The sequence below is a fragment of the Tachypleus tridentatus genome, chromosome 10 (genome assembly GCF_004210375.1).
Source record: "Tachypleus tridentatus isolate NWPU-2018 chromosome 10, ASM421037v1, whole genome shotgun sequence".
In the NCBI taxonomy this organism is placed as follows: Eukaryota; Metazoa; Arthropoda; class Merostomata; order Xiphosura; family Limulidae; genus Tachypleus; species Tachypleus tridentatus.
The window spans coordinates 84,973,533-84,987,640 of record NC_134834.1 but is presented as its reverse complement, the minus strand read 5'-3'; the positions used below and the strand labels follow the sequence as shown (position 1 = coordinate 84,987,640).

At 35.6% G+C, this 14,108-nt stretch overlaps 1 long non-coding RNA gene across 4 annotated transcripts in view; it reads left to right on the top strand.

Annotated features, from left to right (window-relative positions):
* Positions 1 to 3,899, top strand: part of LOC143229771 (uncharacterized) — a 40,111-nt gene extending 36,212 nt beyond the window's left edge. For 3 of the 4 annotated variants that reach the window (XR_013016069.1, XR_013016071.1, XR_013016072.1), the window contains exons 3-4: positions 1,535 to 1,717; positions 3,597 to 3,899. This is a non-coding gene — a long non-coding RNA (uncharacterized LOC143229771). Of the gene's footprint in view, positions 1 to 1,534; positions 3,508 to 3,596 lie in introns of those variants that run through there. The other variant, XR_013016070.1, reaches the window with a different exon arrangement.
* The last annotated feature ends 10,209 nt before the right edge of the window (positions 3,900 to 14,108 follow it).

The window sequence follows — 14,108 nt, the reverse complement described above, 5'->3', positions numbered from 1 at the left end:
ACACCTTTATACCTATATTTAAAAATATTATATATTCAAACATCTATGCACGCCTTCTACATTCCTACACTTAGTTACACAATCCCCTTCAAACATGTGGTCAGCTTTCGGTCAGTTACCTCTTTCTTTCTTTGTGAACCTGATAATGACCGAAGAAGATCGAAACGTTGTTTGTTCCTCTACATAAAAATTTTTCTCTACAAGTGGGTTTTCTCGTCGGCATCGATATAAAAGTAATATCGTATAAATACTGGAAAAATATGGATATATTCCGAGACTGATTCCGGTCATTGCCTATCTAGGAAGTCTCTACGTTTCCATGCAATGTGTCAATATACGTATATTAAATGTTTGGTGTAGATAATATATCAGTGTAACTTATTCAAGATTATCTCTCGATAATCTAAAACTGAAAATAATAACCCCTTCCTTTGTCATAAAAATAGGTCATATTTCCTCCAAATCCTGAAATTAACGCGAAATGCAGCAATTAAAGGGAGTCAGACAAACTGAGTTTGATAAACTGCTATTCAGTTGTTCATCAACCGTTTTAAATATTCCAAGTAAGTTCCTTTCTTAAAATGACCTTCCTGCCGTCAGGTGCTATTCCATTCGCTTGGTCCAATCATCTAGTTGGATGCTCTGAAGTCTACTATCTATAATAACAATCATTATCTCAAGACAAATTTTGAGGCGTGCCAACATAACCACATTCCGCCGGCTCCGCCTCTCGAATGTTCTTTTAACTCTGGTCTTCTTACTGGGTAGAAAATAAGCGGAATGAATCCGCTAAGCATTGCACTTGAAGGTATCAGTACGTATGCAAAACAAAATTCAATGGCATGTTTCTGTTATTTCGGACGGCAAAAGATCTGTCAGTGCAGGTGTTCTTTCCTTCCTTCTTCAAGTTTTTTCCTTGTTTTTTGTATCCGAATCCCGTAAACTACCTTACAATCTTGTAAGAGCAACTAGAACTTTTTATTACTTCACTAAATATTTTTAAAAAACTTGAAAATATTTAATAAACGCTTTAAATCTTCTATATAGACTAACTGTTCTAATTTTACGAAAAAGATAAGTACAAGAAGTTAAACAGAGATATTAAATTTGGGTATATGAATATACAAGATTAATGCCAATAATTTTACTAAGAAAAAGAGGAATAGATAGAAGCCCCCCGCTAGTACAGCGGTATGTCTCCGGATTTACAAAGCTAAAATCAGGGGTTCGATTCATCTCGATGGGCTGAGCAGATAGCCCTTTGTGGCTTTGCTATGAGAAAAAACACACACGAATAGATAGAAACCAGCATTTGACCGTTGAGTGTGAGTACACGTGTTCTTCAACTATGCTTTACTATGTTCCTACACTTTCACGTGCAATTGTTTCTGGGAAAAAATACTTATATTTTTTTCAGTGATGCTACAAAATTACAACTGTCACAAAGTTAAATGTTTAATAACAATTTTCAAAGGCTGAAAACATTTGCTTTTATTTAGTATATCTTTGTTTTTGTCATTATGGTTCTTTACAGGAAACCTGCAAGTAGAAGGATCGAATCCCTTCACTGAACGTGATCGTCCTTTCATCTGTAAGGACATTGTAATGTGATGGTTAATTCCACTATTTGTTTGGGAAAAAGGAGCCAACGAATTTGCCGCTGGTTTCTCCGACCAACTGCCTTCCTCTGGTTGGCGGTTGAAGATTAGAGACAGTGGTAAATAGCTTTAATAACTCTGACATAAACACAAATAAACGACTGTTTGCTATTAAAACTTTCTTTCTAGCTTTACGTTTACGACTTCCTTTCACAACCTTTCTACCTAGATAGAGTTAATGTTTTAGACTTAAATTGAAACATTTTTTTGGAAAAATCTATTTTAGTTGACAGACAAAATTTACAAACTTTACCAATATGTCTCAGAAATTCTTTGATACTTGTGTGACTTAAGACGACATGTCTTTTTTGTTTTTAATTACTCAATAAATGTTATTGATAATTCAAATGATGGCTACAGAAAATATGTCGTTTCCAAGGTAAATAATGTGTGGTATCTTTTTATTCATTTGGGCTCTGGAAGTTAGTTAAATAAGCAGAAACATGCAAAATTTGGAGGCCCCGAATGATCAGAACTTTAGGGCATTTGTAATCTGAGGGTCGCGATTTTGAATTCCTGTCAAGCAAAACATGTTCGCCTTTTCAACTATGGGGGCATTATAAAGTTACGGTCAATCCCACTATTCGTTAATAAAGAGTAAAGGAGTAGTTCGAGTGGTGATGAATAGCTGCCTTCCCTCTAGTCTTACACTGCTAAATTAGGGACAGCTAGCGCTGATAGCCATCATGTAGCTTTGCATGAAATTCAAAAATCAAAAGTGGAACCTAGCTAAGCATGTGTGATACTTACATCAATAAAATAAAAAATAAAATACGCATTTGTAGCTATGAAAAGTCTTTAATTCCATCAACATCATACAAAACACGAAACGCTGTATTGACTTCATCAATTAGGACCATACTCTCACTCTAGAAGAAATAATGCTTCGATGAAAGCTCCGACTGTCTTGTAATATTTGCGTCTGGACAGCGATGGAAATGGGTTACGATTTTTAACATGTGGCTTCAATTTAACAAACTGAAGTGCAAAAGCAACAAGAGCTCTGTCCGGATCATTGAAATGAATAAGAGACTGTCGCTTTCATAAATAGAATTTGTTCAGGGGCATCATGTCTCAAATCTCGGATCCTTTGATAAGTAGGACGACCCTCTAGTTAGGTCACTTTTATGATTTACTGTGATGCTAGAGTAACACTGTACTGATTACGTTTATTTAACACAAGCTACTTCTCAACAATAAATTAATTAATTAATAGTGGTTACAGATGTGAAAGCTTATATTATTTAGTTAAGTTTAAATTCGTTTCCAATGTTCAAACTTAGATAAAAGGGTTAGGTTTCAAGTGGAACACCTCAGCTTTTCATTACGTTTATAGGCTTAATTAAATGTCACTTCAAGATGTTTTAGGAGCAATGTTAGTTTTACACATATCGTTTATTTTCATTTGCTTCAAACTAACTTAGTTGATGTTTGTTTTGTGATTTTCCTAGAAACACTTAGATTGAATATCTAAGCCTTTGGCAGAATAAACTATAAAATATTTTGGTCTGATTCTTACTAAATAAGTAGGGCATGTGAAATTTGTTTTTTAGTTGGATTTTTTTTTTCTGTGTTGACTTTACAGTTGTTAAACACTAGTAATCTAATAACCGTAATAAAATATGTAGATAATGTTTGATCTATTGAATACTAGTGAGACACAATGAATTTTCATTTGTAAATTATTTGTTACAATCTTATAAAGTCGGATACAGAAATCTGTTAGTTCGAGAAAAGAATGTCTGGCACCAAGGGTATGAATAAATCATTGTTCATAATATATGTACATACTACAGTAAAAACAAGTGAATTATTCGTACAAGTTTTTAGAATTTTAGTCATACACCACAAAAAAAGAGTGCGTAAAATAAGTTGGATTAATTTTCAAATACAACCAAAATTACCTTACACTGTCACGAAATAAATGTAATTCTGTAGGTTAGTTTATTTGCAGTTATCAAAGACCTGGACAAGTTCGTGACAACATGATTAAGCAAATTATGAGATTACAAGAACGGCTCTTGGAGAGTGTTGAAGGGAAGTCGACGCTGAAAGCCAGGAGTGGAGATATTATCTATTCTGCTTTATGCTGGTTCTTATACCTTTAATATCTTAATTAAAGTGTCGTGTCTTTCAATAGAAACGTTTATAAAGTGATACGTCAAGATCCTCTCAGACAAATGAAAAAGTGTTATAACTGTGATATTAGTTCTTTTTTTTTTTTTGCAATGTAACACTTTGAAGAATGGTTTTAAATAAATTATTTTGTTATTTGATCGCTAATGTGCGAGCTTAACTTCAAGTACAAAGTTTCAGTCAAAAGCTACTTTTCTAACTCTCTGTAGAGATGTGTATTAGAAGTGAATTTTCAACTTAAACAGCATCTCACTTGCATTTGGGCTAAACGAATAGATCAGAGGTCTCCAGGACAAAGGGAGGGCAATCAGTTACAGCACTTGCCGCAAGAAGAACTTTGTCTACCTCATTGGATCGAATAACTGTATTTACTGTCGCTTTCATAACGCGTTCACAACTGAAAATGCAGAGTGTGTTCAGCGATGGCACGACTCGGACATAGGACCTCTCGACCTACAGCACGACACACTGACCAGGACACTCTTGTGACTTTCTGTGATGATAAATTAATACTTAACTGATTACGCTTTGAAGCACTGAAATAAATTTACTTCAAACATTATTAGAGTACCTTAAATCACCTACTACAATACCTTCAGCCATGCAAGTATTTTTGGGCCGGCATGGCCAGGTGGTTAGAGAGCTAAACTCGTAATCCGACGATCACGGGTTCGAATCCTAGTCACACCAAAGATGTTCGCCATTTCAGCCTTGGGGGCGTTATTATGTTACGGTCAATCCCGCTATTCGTTGGTAAAAGAGTAGCCCAAAGGTTGGCAGTGGGTGGTAATGACTAGCTGCTTTCCCTCTAATCTTACACTGCTAAGTTAGGGACGGCTAGCGCAGATAACCCTCGTGTAGCTTTGCGCGAAATTCAAAAAACAAACAAGCAAGTACTTTCAGTTGATCCTTAACGATGTCTTGGAGAAAGTTGACTGTGTGGGTATTTGGGTATTGATGTTGTTAAATACCCAGGAGGGTCAGGTACATTTGACCTCTTCCTCCCTTTTGGAGAAATTGAAACTGTTTTGGTTTGTTTTGAATTTCGCGCAAATATACTCGAGGGATAACTGCGCTAGCCGTCCCTACTTTAGCAGTGTAAGACTGGAGGGAATGTAGCTAGTCATCACCACCCACCAACAACCCTTGGGCTAGTCTTTTGCCAACGAATAGTAGGATTGACTGTTTCTTTCTGACGCTCGCACGGCTGAAAGGACGAGTATGTTTGGTGTGATGGGGATAAATTAAAACTGATCTTAGTTTTTACTCAGTGATGTAGCCGGTAGTGGACTAGTAGTTAGCATGTCCTAGGGTCCTGTGTTCGCGTTCCGTTCATGTTTCTTACTATAAAGTCGATATACAAGTGACGTGAAATCCAATTATTTTGTCACACAGTAGTAGTTCACGAGATGGTGATGGATATTCTTCATTAGCTGCTTTACCTGTTGTCTGTTAGCTCAAAATTACGGATAGGTCTGCGCGAAAAGTTTTAGTCTGTAAGTACAAAATGAGGGATAGCTCGACGCAGAAATTTTAAACGAAATAGACAATCACTTAATGATTAATCTGGACAGAAATGGGGTAATCTGAGTAATCAGTACTCAAGATTCGAAACAATCACTTAATGATCAATCTGGACAGAAATGGGGTAATCTGAGTAATCAGTACTCAAGATTCGAAACAATCACTTAATGATCAATATGGACAGAAATGGGGTAATCTGAGTAATCAGTACTCAAGATTCGAAACAATCACTTAATGATCAATCTGGATAGAAATGGGGTAATCTGAGTAATCAGTACTCAAGATTCGAACATCACAACATAATGGGATGTGTCGATGTTGTTAAAGTGTATTTATCATGAAATGTTAACATTAACACGTCGTTTGATGTAATTATTGAAGTGTTTCTAAAGATGTAAGAGTAAGGTTGATTATTGAATCCACTTTCCAGTTAGCTTTCCTTTAACTTAATATTCTTACATAGGTAGTTTGGTCTTGTCACATCTCAGTCTGGTGTAAATTAATACAGTTTAGGAATCTTGCTTTGGTCATAATAAACTAATGATATGAATATTAACGTCGGTTGTTGCATTAGGACTGGATAGTTTATCTTACTGGAGCTTCTGATTGGCAAAGATGGATGTGAATTCGAATCCAGAAGGCACCGTCATCCTGTTGAATAGAAGATTAGGAGCAGTACCACTGAGGTTTAATATCTACCTGCAATACCCAGGTTTTGATATTTTCGCTGAATCTGGTGTCTCTTATACTCTTCAAAAAAGAAACGCAAAAGGCAAAATTTGAGACATATTGTTAACAAGTTTATTCCGGGTAGTTCTGTATGACATTGTGAAACTTTGCACATTCACTGCTGAACATCCAAAGTCTGCAAAGGCGAAGTCCACGCTCACTAGGTGAAGTTTAACGTCACTCAACGTCAATAACGAGTATGCCCTCCGTGAGCATCAATAACCGCTTGGCATCTCCTGCCTATGAAAGCGATGAGATGGCGAATCACATCCTGTGGTATAACTGTCCACTCAGACTGCAAAGCTGCTGCAAGCTGAGGTGGAGTCTGCGGTTGAGGTTGTCGCCGTCGCAGACGTCGATCCAACTCGTCCCAAAGATGTTCGATGGGATTTAAATCTGGTGATCTGGAGGGTCAGGGAAGAACGTTGATGTTGTGGTGTCTCAAGAAGACAGTGGTGAGTTGGGCTGTGTGAGGACGGGCGTAGTCATGTTGAAAAACGTCGTTGACGTTCACCATGATGGGTTGCACATGGGGCCTAAGAATCTCGTAGACGGTTGCGTACGGTCTGATAGGAAATCCTACGCATCCCTGGTATGGTTGAGGCAGTAGACGTCGCAGTGGTGGTCCTATCCCGAAGGTGACGTAACCGTATGTTGCGATCTTGTGCGGGCGTGGTCACACGAGGTATGCCAGATCGTGGACGGTCACGAGTTGATCCATGTTGTTGGTGACGATTCCATAGCTTCGTGATGATGCTTGGGTAGACATTCACAGCTCTGGCAACATCTTATCGAGATTTGCCTGCTTCCAAACGACCAATGGCGTTGTTGCGTTGTGCTTCAGTCAGTCTTGGCGTAACTGTATTGCGTGTCGGTGGCTTAACACTGAGCTATGGAAACCGAGAATCCGTCACTGTTATAGGGATTTTGCACATGTTGCACTTGCAGAACATGCAGATCTCTCAAACAAATTTATTGGACACGCATGCGTTTTGGCGAAAAATCCGATGTTTTCCTCCGTTTTCAAAGTGCACAACTTTTATTGTCATTTTGGTCTGACAATCAGTGCCTTAACACGTGTAACATCACATACTCTGAGCTTGTAACGTTATTACATATATTTCTCTTTAAAATAACAAAAATATCCCTTTTGCGTTTCTTTTTTTGAAGAGTATATTTAGTAAATCGATGGATTTCTTATTTTTTACCACACCATTCTGTGATTTTTTTAATAGAAATCTTTAACTGGTATCATATGATATAAAATGGCTTAACCTACTTAAGTTTGACCTCATATTCCTTGTGGCGCCCCACACGGCGATTAGATTCGTGAAGAGCTCTATGTTTCTAACTTTATTTGCGAGCAGTCTATGTATCGCAGCAGAAGTGATTTTTGTCGGCTTATAAACTTTTTGCATTGAAGTGTGTGTGTGTGTTTTCTTATAGCAAAGCCACATCGGGCTATCTGTTAAGTTCACCGAGGGGAATCGAACCCCTAATTTTAGCATTGTAAATTCTTAGACTTACCGCTGTACCAGCGGGGAACGATGCAGTGAATTACAAAATATCACAACCATAAAATGTTTTGGACACGTTGCTCGACCTTCCCCCTGGTGACAAATTAATTGAAGTGTTTTATTGATTTAAAACCATTACTTAATATTTCAGGTAACAGTAAAAATTGTTTCATCAACTCGAATATCGGGAAAAGTGTAAAGATAAAGTGGTGAATAACATTTTTCGAATTGTTGTATCTATTTTTTATGGGCATCTAGCAATCACTGAACGTCAGTGAAACATTACACGTGTGGTTCAGTGTGTATGTTTAACATTTTGCATAACAAGATACAGAGTTGTATTAATTTATACCAGAAATAAGCAAAAAATATAAATAAACAATCAAATATATAGATATATTACATTCACCCATTTATTTGAGTTTGGCAGGTGGTGTGACAGTCAAAGATGAGATTTTAAAAGTCATTTTTAATGGTGTACGAAAATGCTAATAAACGGTCAGAAGTCTTCTCGTATATAGTTCAATGTAACAAGTATTACATTATCGCATACTTCACTCATGTATTGCAGCTAAATGAATAAACAATTGCACGGTTGTTTTTCAATGGTTAACGATATTTTTAAAGTACTTAGCTTTGATCAGCCAACATGGCGACTAAGATTCTGTTTAACAAAATGAAATATTTCTTTTCACTGGGTTAAGTGTGGCTTATTAGTTAGGGTGCCTGGACTGTAAATCCAAAAGTTCATAATTTGAGGTTTGTAGATCTGCGATAGATAAACATTAATGTTTTATATTTAAAACAAAACAAAACATGGTAGTTTTGTTTCAAGCTATAGGTAATAAAGATATTAAATAGTATTATGAAACAATTAAAAATATAGAAGAAAAAAGCTAAGAAATTCGATGGACGTTAAACTGAAAGAACTCTGCATATAAAGAAATTTCACCAATAACAAATGATTTACAAAGGACTTTGATTGGTTTAATTAATGAAACAGAAACAAACGTATAGATAAATATATTATAGGAGTATTATCTGTTGCAAGTCTAAAACTGTATCATTGAGACTTGAATAATTAATAACGTATACTAGGACAGTTGTTTTAAAATATCCTTTGGACTACAGTAGACGTTTTTTAAGTTTACATGTATAAACAAAGAGAGAGGCATAACTTCAGTGCGTAGGAAACTTTCCAGTAAGGGTGTGTGTGTAAACTGTGTGTCAGAACGACCTCTTGACACCATTAATATATCAGCTTTTATAAAATGAATGAAGGTAATAAAGAAGTGGCTATATCTTGAAGACTATTCACTTGTGCTTTAATATACCAATTATACAAAGACCCTTCGAATAAAATGCAATGAAATTGTAGCTAAACCGCTCCATAAATAGTATAAATTTCCTTGAGACGTAGGAGGCAGTTTGTTCGACAATACAGTGATTTGGGTTAACACCTTAACCAGTTATCAGACAGGAAATCCCCAAATTAATAAAAAAAAATTAAAGTCTTAGAACTGGTTTCCAGGCAAGTTTAACTTTTATCGTAAATGAGTTTCCTCAATGAAACTTACAGTGGTGTAGCTTATTTAAATAAATAATTTGTCATAAAAACTCAAGGTTGTGTGTGTGTGTAAAATCGCCTTTAAAGTAAGCACTGAAAATATAATTAATGGTGATTACTAAACATGCCCATGTTTGTCGGAACGTGACAACACAGATTTAGATTTTTTTATTTCTTTGCTTCTCGATTTACGTAGTTCTAAAAAGCCCACCAGACTAGTTAGTACTGGCCAACGTCCTTTGACTGTCATCTGCAGTTTCCACATTTCAACTGTGACATCTAGTTCATGACTTGAATTGTGTTGTATTCGAACTGCGTGAATTATGCTGTAAATTTCCCACGTAGACACAATATTAGAAAGGTCTACATGCATTCCATGACTACTTAATGATTTACCCAGACGTATTTCAAAGGCGAGCAGAACCTAGTGCTGGGTTACGGATAAAAGTTTTAGATGTGTAAGAGTTGTAACTACGACGCCCTATCCCAATTTCGAATAGTGAAAATGAATAACGAACTATTAGAAAGCGCTTGAGTTCTGGGTCTCATTTGATGTGATCCTGTATGCTATCTTCTTAATCAAAATTGAAACCTATAATTTGTTTAAAAGTAGACTTGTAGTTGGCGGGTGCTGCTGATTGGGTGCCTTCCTTCCAATCAGCAATTCTAGATTAAACATATTCTTGGGTACCTCATTGTTACTTTAGTCCAAAAGTCACATAAAGTGCTGTTAGGGTTGAAAATACCAAATTACAAATGTCTTTAAAATATGTTTAAGAGCTTCTAAATTTATCCGTTTTGCCTTTAACAACATAATCTGACAGCTATAAACATTTACCAAATAAAATTCGAGAGTCTTCGATGCGATTATTCCTGTTACAAGTTTAAACTAATAACCAGCCATAGAAACTTAATATCGTACGTAACTGTTTTAATATTTTGCCTGAAGACAATATTACTGTAGCCCCCCAGTGTCTCAGCGGTATGTCTGCAGACTTATAACGCTAAAAACCGGGTTTCGATACCTGTGGTGGGCAGAGCTCAGATAGCCCATTGTGTAGCTTTGTGCTTAATTCAAAACAATAACAATATTACTGCTTGTATAGACAGAATTAATACATATCATTACTGCGTACACATGTTCTTTGAATAAAACAGTTTTCCATAATTTAATGCTAACGGAAAAGAAATAATCATGTTTGTTTAAGAGCAAAGTCGCATTTAGTTATCTACTGTGTCCACCTCTGAGAATCGAACTTCGGATTTTAAGGTTGTAATTCCGTAAATTTACCGCTATCCCGTCAGGAAACGATAAATTACAAAGTATCAGTGAAGTATTATTTGTACTTTCTTCTAAGATTAATGATTATTTCGTTACATGTTCTCATTTTTTACGTACAGTTTGTCTTGTGCCGACGCATTTCTGAATAAAATACACCAAGAAATCAACTGTAAAATAAATGACCTCTAGGTTTCCACTTTACTGGCCATTCAGATGTTCGACAAGTAAACTATCACGAGATAAATAAGCATTGAGCCCCGGCGTGGCCAGGTGGTTAAGGTGCTCGACATGTAATCTGAGGGTCGGATTCGAATTCCTGTCACACCAAACATGTTCGCCCTTTAAACAGTGGAAGCGTTATAATATGACGGTCAATCTCACTATTTGTTAGTAAAAGAGTAGTCCAAGAGCTGGCGGTTAGTGGTAATGACTAGCTGCCTTCCCTCTATTCTTACACTGTTAAATTAGGGATGGCTAGCGCAGATAGCCCTTGTGTAGCTTTGCGCAAAATTTAAAAAACAAACAAACAAATTAATAATCACAAATATTATTCAAACATTTATTTTGTAGCAAATTGTATCATATATTTTGTACGAAAACGTTTTTATTGTACAAATGAATGTTCTACAAAAAGTAATTTGAAGTTGCTTAATACAACGAAAGTTTATAACACAATTTTTCTAAATACTAATTAATTTGGGGTTGATTGATACAAATGCAATACAAGCAGGTCATCTTGATAGTACTTAATATAAATTATGTTTAGTCTTGCGATTCCTAAACACGAGTAGTGTGACATTGGTTCATCTCGGAGTTGACTGGTACAAATGTTGTACTCAAATCTTGAAAGTACTTAATATAATTTAAAAACATACGTATTATCTTGCGATTACTTAGCACAAGTGAAAATGGTTCACTTTGGAGTTGACTGGTACAAATGTTACGCTTACAGGTCATAATGGAGTTTCTTTGCAGAAGATTTGGCTGATCACAAAATCCTGGTATTAAAAATAACACTTTTTGTTTTTTGAAAAATATTCTATTGTGGCAACTTAATGCAATTAGAAAGTTATTTATTTTCAGAGGCAGGTAATATATCGCACAACTAACTCCAATGATATTGGCCCGGCTCGGCCAGGTGGGTGAGACACTCGACTTGTAATCTGAGGGTCGCGGGTTCGAATTCCCGTCGCACCAAATATGCTCGCCCTTTCAGGCTTGGGGCGTTATAATGTGACGGTCAATCCCACTATTCGTTGGTAAAAGAGTAGCCCAAGAGTTAGCGGTGGGTGGTGATGACTAGCTGTCTTCCCTCTAGTCTTACACTGCTAAATTAGGGACGGCTAGCGCAGATTGCCCTCGAGTAGATTTGCGCGAAATTCAAAACAAACAAACCAATGACATTGGTCCGCCACGGCCAGGTGGTTAAGGCACTCGACTCGTAATCCGAGGGTCGCGGGTTCGAATCCTCGTCACACCAAACATGCTCGCCCTTTCAGCGGTGGGGGCGTTATAAATGAGATGGTCAATCCCACGATTCGATGGTGAAAGAGTAGTCAAGAGTTGGGTGGTGATGACTAGCCGCCTTCCTTCTAGTCTTACACTGCTAAGTTAGGGACAGCTAGCGAGGATAGCTTTGCGCGAATTTAAAACAAACAAACCAATAATATTATATATAAGTGTGTGTTTATATATTAGGAATTTCATTTCTCATTGTGATTGTAATAGTTTGTGGTTGATCTTTTTTCGCTTCGTAAACTGTGAAAATTCGTTAGGCTTAAAAAGGGAAAAAGCGAACACTCAGTAAATCACTCGTTTCTTTTGAATATTCGTATATATAAAACATGACACAATTCAGTTACCAAAAACAAATGATTTAACTACTCTCTCAATCTGTAGTTTAGCTGTGCTTAACAAGTGTTCTTGACATTTAGGGTTAAACAATGTAGTAATGTGTTCATGCTGTGAATAGCTCAATTGTGTAAAAGTTTGCTGTTAAACAGTGCAGTGTCGTGACTTGAATGTAAGTTAATTCAGTTTGAAAGAGTACAGGCCTACGATGGCTTTACTGTCTTGAATTTTTTATATATTCTACAGTACGCTGAATCTGAAAATGATGTCTATTTTCCTCCATCACTTACAGTTTTGTTTGCAAAACGTCATATATATTTTTATATATTCTACAGTACGCTGAATCTGAAAATGATGTCTATTTTCCTCCATCACTTACAGTTTTGTTTGCAAAACGTCATATATATTTTTATATATTCTACAGTACGCTGAATCTGAAAATGATGTCTAGTTTCCTCCATCACTTACAGTTTTGTTTGCAAAACGTCATATATATTTTTATATATTCTACAGTACGCTGAATCTGAAAATGATGTCTACTTTCCTCCATCACTTACAGTTTTGTTTGCAAAACGTCATATATATTTTTATATATTCTACAGTACGCTGAATCTGAAAATGATGTCTATTTTCCTCCATCACTTACAGTTTTGTTTGCAAAACATCATAATATATTTTTATATATTCTACAGTACGCTGAATCTGAAAATGATGTCTAGTTTCCTCCATCACTTACAGTTTTGTTTGCAAAACGTCATAATATATTTTTATATATTCTACAGTACGCTGAATCTGAAAATGATGTCTAGTTTCCTCCATCACTTACAGTTTTGTTTGCAAAACGTCATAATATATTTTTATATATTCTACAGTACGCTGAATCTGAAAATGATGTCTATTTTCCTCCATCACTTACAGTTTTGTTTGCAAAACGTCATATATATTTTTATATATTCTACAGTACGCTGAATCTGAAAATGATGTCTATTTTCCTCTATCACTTACAGTTTTGTTTGCAAAACGTCATAATATATTTTTATATATTCTACAGTACGCTGAATCTGAAAATGGTGTCTAGTTTCCTCCATCACTTACAGTTTTGTTTGCAAAACGTCGTATATATTTTTACACAAGTGAATCATTTTAATTCAAATCAGACCACGTTTTGTTATGCTTAAAATGTTGACAACTATCGGTTACAGATTTCTTTAGACCTTTGTTTCCTCTTGATATGTAACAATAAAGTAAAAAAATCTTTATGTGATAGAAAAGAAATTATTTTATTTTCAAAATATACGTAGCTGAATTATGGAAAATATGTCATTAAAACCAAATCAAATTTTGTGAAGTTTAAATTCGGGAGCCTGTGTTATTAATACTTTAAAGTACGGTGTTAATTTAAACAGTAAATGATTCAGAATGGTTTCTGTTTATATTTCACACACATTTTTTTGTGATATTTTATAAAATTCTTTGGAGATTCTGATACATTCAACTTCGAGGGGAACATATTTATTAACGATATTGGAATAAAAACGTATAATTACTATGTATAATATATTTACATTATAAAGATTTAAGGTGTAACAAATTCGTTTCTTAGTTGGGCTAGGTGCCCAAGTGAGATTTCTTGTATAGAGACAAGTGTAGACACACATACTTATATAGACGGATAAATGAACAGAGATATGGATTTTAAAGCATTTTTATGCACGGATGTTCAGATTGTAGCAACAAAATGAATAGAACATATAGTTAGAGAGAGAAATACAAAATTATCACAAATTCTACAAACGGAGAACTCCGTTATTGGCTCAGACATTTTTGCATCTACTCTATTGTAT